The following is a 7060-nucleotide window of genomic DNA, read 5'->3' on the forward strand; positions in this document are numbered from 1 at the left end:
AGTGCAAGCCATTACCCTTTGGAGGTACCTAAGTACGGGGTTGTGGATGTTGCTAGCTTTGTTGGCTCTAGGAACATAGTTGGAAACGCCGGTGATACGTGTCCAAAAGGCAGCTGGGTCATAGTTATCCGGTTTTAGGCTAGGATCCCAATGATCATGAATATATCCTTCATTTGCAAAACCTAAGGCCTCACAAAAGTGCTGAAGTGACATGTCATAATCAATATTCATCAACCGAAAAACAACTCTATGGTTCGGGTTATCAAAATTCAACTTATCTTTAGTGAAAACAATTGAGCTTAAAAATTCATAAGTGAAGTTTTCATAACCCCGCATAGGTTTCAGCAAATCAATCCAACCTAACTTTCCTATCATCCTAGAAACATCATCAAACAGCTCTAGCATATCTAAAGTACTGGGATCAGGATAACGAGAAGGATGCAAATGTTTAGAGATTAGAATTTTATACCTGTCCCGTTGCTTGTTGTTCTTGAAGTTTATTCCATGATTCTTCACTTGTGCTTGCTTCTTTGGGGGAGGTCCTCCTTGAGAGCTTGCTGGTTCTTTACCACTTCTTCTTGAAGCCATTGACCTTTGACCTTGGTTTGATTTTGGGGTTTTGGTGAAGGTTAGGGTTGTGATGATAATTGTAGTGGTAAAGGTTGGTTTTGGATTGGGGTTGATGTTTAAGTGAGGTTTATGGTTTTAGATGTGGAGATTGGTTAAGGTTTTGTGGTTTTTAGGTTAGGTTTAATGGAGATGAGGGTTTGGTGAATTGTGTGTTTGGATGGATGAAAGATGTTTTTGATTGGTGGTTTGTGTTTGGAATGAGGTTTAGAATTGTTTGGTGAAAGAATGGAGTAGATTGATGAAGATTTGAGTGAGATATGGAGGTTTGAAGGTTTGAAGGTTATGGAGGTTTAGAGAGAAGTTTGAAGGTAGAGAGAGGTTTGTGGTTTGAGAATGAATAGAGAAGAAGAGAAAAATTGGGTTTATAAGAGGCTAGAACACGGGCACGGTCGTGCCACCCTTGGCACGGGCCGCGCCAACACTCTATGGCTCCAAGCCTTTTTTCCTTCAAAAATACTGGCACGGCCGTGCCATACCTAGCACGGGCCGTGCCTCTTCTCTGGTCCTGGGGCTTCAAAATTTTTCCATTTTTTTCGAATCAACTTGGACAATTACCTACAAAAATGCTTAAAACTAAGAGAAACAAAACAAAAGCAATTAAATGCGTGGGTTGCCTCCCACGAAGCGCTCTTTTAATGTCATTAGCTTGACGGTTAGAAAGAGTCCTTAGAATGGATCAAAGATATCATATTGTGTATATGACGCTATAAAACGTTCTTTCACAACATGATCGTTAAGCATGCAACAAGAGTAAAGAGTGGGACCCTTCATAACATTTTCCAACTCGTATCCTACCATTTGATCACTCACTTGAAAGACTATCCTACCAAGTTTAACATCAATGAGAGCTCCCGCAGTTGCGAGGAAAGGTCTACCTAGGATTATAGGGACGTCATCGTCTTCTTCAATGTCAACGACTACAAAATCAGTGGGGATGTATATCCCCTCTATCTTAACAGGTATGTCCTCGACAAATCCTACAAGTTTCATGGTAGAACGATCGGCTAACTTTAATTCCATTTCGGTAGGTTTCAACTCTCCTATCCCTATCCTTTTAAGAAGAGACAAAGGCAGCAAACTAACACTAGCTCCTAAGTCACATAAGGCTTTGTTTATGGTTTCATTCCCAATTTCACACGGTATGGCAAAGCTACCTGGATCTCTAAGCTTAGGGGGTGCTTCTTGGATGATTGCACTAGTTTCCTTAGCCAAGGCTATTGTCTCATTATGCTCTATAGCCCTTTTCTTTGAAAAAATTTCCTTTAAAAACTTGGCATATAGAGGCATCCTAGACAAAGCTTCAGCAAAGGGAAGTTTAATGCAAATCTTCCTAAGTATGTTAACAAATTTTTCAAACTTACCCTCTAGTTTAAGCTTATCAGGATTTAAGGGGGATGGAGTTTTGTTTTCTTCAAGTGGTTTTGCTTCTTCTATCACAACTTTATCACCTAAGGGCTTGACATTTTCTTTCCCAATGTTTTTAACCTTAGCAAAAGTTTCGCCTAACTTACTACCCCCAAAAGATATGACATTAACTTGGCCTTTGGGATTGGCTTCGGTTTGACCAGGAAAGACTCCCGGTGTTTGGGAAGAGGTAGCCACTTGTTGGGCTATTTGAGCGATTTGAGTTTCAAGCATTTTAGAGTGAGTAGCAATAGAATCAACCTTGGTATTGAGCTTGGAAAGAGAATCATTCAGAAACCCAGTTTGGTTTTTAAGTTCTTGAAGTTGTTTGTTTTGGTTGGCAATAGAATTTTCCAACAAAATTTCCAAATTGGATTTCTGAGTGAATCTTTGGTTGTTTGCATAACCGGGTGGTGCTACTTGTCCATAGGGATTTTGGTTTTTATAAAAATTTTGATTTTGTCTCATCCCTTGGTTGTATTGAGCATAATTCATTTGCTCAACACCATTAATAGCACTACCTAGTTGGCAATCAACACCTGCATGACCAGTTATACCACATATTTCAAAAGAAGGAGTAGAAGCAGAATTGATAGCACTAACATTGAGTTTTTCAAGTTTTTCAGTTAGTGTATCAATTTTAGAAGCAAGGTGGTCATAGTTAGAGACTTCGTGTATACCTGCCTCCTTTTTGGAGGGTGAAGAACTAGTGATGGCTCTCTCGTCGGTCCACTTGTAGTGATTTTGAGCCATGTCTTCAATCAAGGCATACGCCTCCGTGTAATTCTTGTTCATAAGTGCTCCACCTGCAGCTGCATCAACAGACATCTTAGTGGTATTTATAAAAAGTGTGGACTATAAGCCACTTCTCTAGGCCATGGTGGGGACAAAGTTTTAGCATTTCTTTGAAACGCTCCCACGCCTCATAGAGAGATTCCCCATCTTTTTGGTTGAACCGCGTGATTTGGTCTCTAAGTTTAGCGGTTTTAGATGGTGGAAAGAAACGGGCAAGGAATGCTTGCCTCATCTGATCCCATGAAGTAATTGAACCAACTTCGAGGGAATGGAACCAAGCGCTAGCTCTATCCCTTAAGGAAAAGGGAAAGAGATGAAGTCTTACGGCTTCTTGATTCTCCTTCATGGTTCCACTAATTCGTAGGAAAACAGAGATGTGAAGATTGGGATCCTCAGTGGGGGATCCCGAGAATTGGTTTTGCTGCACCAAGTTAAGTAGGGCAGGCTTAATTTCGAAGTTGTCATCCTCAACCGTTGGGTACACAATAACAGCTTGTGGCTCAGCCGTAGACGGCGTTGCATACTCTTTGAGAGTGCGATTGGCCATGGCGATGTTATTTTGTGACGCTCTCCTCCTTCTATGTAAGAACCTTTCGATCTCGGGTATGAATACCGCTCGATTTCTAGTTCTTCGCATAAAAGGTTGAGAACCCAAGAAGTTAATGATAACAGAAAAATAAAAAGTTAAAAATAAAAATAAAAAGAAAAGAGAAAGAAGAGAGAATTCTAATCACTAAGAAAAAGCTAATTAAATTAGTTAACTCCCCGGCAGCGGCGCCAAAAACTTGATAGGGCCAAACCGCAAGTGCACGGCCTATCGAAGTAATAGTAGTAAGTAGAGTTATCGTTCCGCTAGGGAGTTGGTCAATCTAATTAACTTTTAGAAAATGATTAGAGGAGAAAGAAATAAGAAGTTGGAGAGTGCAGTTTTTGAAAGTAAATAACAATAATATTAAAAAGCCTCGGGACCATTGGTTCATCATAATAACGAATCTTTTCACAAGCAATCCTTAAACTTATAATTATACATTAATCTTAATTACTAAGGACAAGTTTCTCTTTAGCATATCATAGCTCCTCTCGAAGTCAGTGAGTGTATCCCTCCAACAACCACACCTATTCTCATGGGTGATTGCCTTTGGGACCCTTGAAGATCGAAACTTTATGTGTCCCAAGGTTTGCTAGACTATTCTCATGTTTCGCAAACCTTGTCTAAATTCACTTGATCGGATATCAAAGCTCCGCGTTCGCTTTATGAATTGATATCTGTGATGATGAATTAACCATTATCAAACCCTCCGCGTTCGCTTCCACAGTTTGATAATAATTAATTCATGTTAAAACGGTGAATTTAGATTAGGAATTAAGGTAACAAATAATTAGGGTTTAAGGCTTGGCTTGATCCGGATTACATCATTAGACTTATCCAACGATCCCAGGACAAAGAAGTCTACTCACTCATGTTCATCGTAGACATGGGGGAAGAAGAGAGAATGCGATAAAAGTAAATTGCAAAGAAGAAAGTAAATAAAGTAAAGAACTTTTATTGAAATAAAGACTTGAAATATTCAAAGTAAAAAGGTGAATGTTTTATGGTGGAGAGCTACTCTATTTATAGCTTTACAATCGACTTAGAAACTAAGCAACTAAAGGGATAAAACGGTAAAGCTGCAACAGGGTAACTTGGGCCCGAAGAAAAGCAGCAAAAGAGTGTTCTGGGGACGGGCACGGCCGTGCCACATGTTGGCACGGGCCGTGCCAAGCTTCTGACTTTGGGGGAACATATTTTTGTCCCGTATCTTCGTATTCTTGCGCTGTATTTGCTCCAGTCCTCTTTCTTTCGCTCCAAGGCACCTTCCACCATATATTCATTCCTAAAATAAAATAAAAGACAATTTAAAGTAAAATATTATAAAAGGAAATAAATTATAATAAAACTAAATCAAATCTTATTTAAAACTAAACTAAATAAAGCATTAAAATAAACTAATATATGACTCATCAGTATAAATTAAGAACTATGTTTTATTTTATTTAAATGTAATTGTATATGAATTCAAACATCATCAATCTCAAGAACTCCATTGGGCCAAAACTATTTGGAATATTGATATTCCTCCATCAAAGTCTCTATTTGTTTGGAGAGTGATGAACAACAAAGTTCCTACAGATGAGAACCTAATGATGAGAGGATGTCAAATTCCCTCTATGTGTAGCCTTTGTTATAATCAACCTGAGACCTCTTTTCACATTTTTTTTACCTGCCCTTATGCTATTAAAGTATGGTCTTGGCTAGCCAACGCTCTAAATCTTACACTAAATTTCACATGCCTTGAAGATATATGGAAGATATGTGATCTTGGTTGGTCTCCTCAATGCAAGGTAGTTGTTCTATCTGCTTTGATTAATTTGTTTAATGCTATTTGGTACGCCAGAAATCAAGTGAGATTCAATAATAAATCTGTCAACTGGAAGTCTGCTATATCCATGATCATTGCAAACTCATCATTATCAGGCAACACAACCAGAAAAACTTCAACAAACTCTATTAGAGACTTCACGGTCATTAAATTGTTTAATGTGGAAATACATCACCCTAGGGCACCTATCATAAAAGAGGTTATATGGAGTCCCCCAGCTACATCTTGGATTAAATGTAACATTGATGGAGCATCCATTGGCAATCCTGGAAACTCAGCTTGCGGAGGCGTTTTTAGAGATAATGAAGCCAATTTTTTATGTTGTTTTGCTGAGCCTCTAGGTCATTCAAATTCTTATCTTGCTGAAATCAGTGGAGCTTTAAGAGCTATAGAAATGGCTTCTCAAAGAGGTTGGAGGAACCTCTGGATAGAAACTGATTCATCTCTAGTCGTTTTGGCTTTTCAAAGAGATGATAAGATTCCTTGGAGTCTAAGAAACAGGTGGAATAACATGAAAATCAAGCTCAGGCAAATGAATTGCATTGTTACCCACATCTACAGAGAAGGGAATGAGATAGCAGACGCCCTAGCCAACGCAGGTCTATCTGTGCAAGCTTTAACAGTATGGTTAGAGATCCCTAGTTTTATCAGTTCGTTTTATGTAAAAAACAAAATAGGGATGCCTTCCTTTAGGTTCATCTCTTTTTAATGGAGTTTTGGTTTGGTCCCCTCCATTTTATAATCTCTTTTATCTTATTTATATATTTTTAGTAGGCTAGCACTTTAGCTACCTACTATTTTGCAAAAAAAAAAAAAAAGTATATGGTTTGTATATTTATATGTGGTTGTCTTTGGTGCAGGCTTGGGTGTTTCATCACTTCCCAGGTATGGGAAGCAAGGATGTCTGGGAAGGATATGTAGAGAATCAGTATCCTCGCGCGATGATTTTTTTACCATGCATGGTTTAGGCACAGTTGACAACTACAAAAACTATCTAGATGCGCTGGATTTGACGAGGGTTGTCATGGCCGCATATGTTGTGCACCGTCAGGCACGTCAGTTTGAGCGGGTCAGCCTTTATTCTGGATGGCTGAGATGAGGAGAGCGCGTGGTGAGATATCTACCGGAGAGGGTGCTTCGCTAGTTTGGGTGGGTTCAGACCATACCGAGACATCCAGTTCAGAGTGCACCTGTTAATGTTAACTTGGCAGAGATCACAAACCGCTTTCAGCGTGCACTTGATTATATACTGACACCTCAGGAGTTGGGAGAGATTGCAGTTCATGGTGTGGAGGCAGCAGATGGATACATCGAATGGTTTTACCAGGTGTCTCATCCACGCATGATTCTTCCAGACATGCCGGTACCGATGTCGAGGCCACCAGAGCGTGAGATCCTTGATGCGCGAGCTGCTCAAGATGATGGAGACCTTGCGTACTTACAGCTTAGCGGAAGGATGACCCGCATCAAAGAACACATCTATGTTGTGATAAGAAGCGATCTGGTGCCGAAAGGGACTGGGGAATGGAAGAATTTGGAGGATACGTTGAGAGAGGTGCATGATGGGAAAGTTTACCGTCGTCGGGGAGCTACTGAGGGTGGCAGGGGTGGTGGCAGAGGTGGCGGTGGTACGGGTGTAGTTATTAGGGGTTGATAGTATTGTATTTTATGTTTATGTTTGAACATTTTGAATGCTTTTGAATTATGTAACACTTGGATAATTTTTAATGTTATGTAATCTTGGATAATTTTTAATTGTATTTGATTAATGTTTTGTTCGAAAATTATGTTGTGTTGATGATTTTAATGTT

General features: G+C 39.5%; 1 non-coding gene across 1 annotated transcript; it reads left to right on the forward strand.

Moving 5' to 3' along the window:
* The first annotated feature begins 2906 nt into the window (after window positions 1-2906).
* LOC146918878 (small nucleolar RNA R71) lies at window positions 2907-3013 on the forward strand. Its single transcript, XR_015012935.1, has one exon. It is a non-coding gene; the product is annotated as a small nucleolar RNA R71 (small nucleolar RNA).
* Window positions 3014-7060: the final 4047 nt, after the last annotated feature.

The sequence above is a fragment of the Medicago sativa genome, chromosome 5 (assembly GCF_051527215.1).
Source record: "Medicago sativa cultivar Bolivia chromosome 5, Bolivia_mono, whole genome shotgun sequence".
Lineage (NCBI taxonomy): Eukaryota > Viridiplantae > Streptophyta > Magnoliopsida > Fabales > Fabaceae > Medicago > Medicago sativa.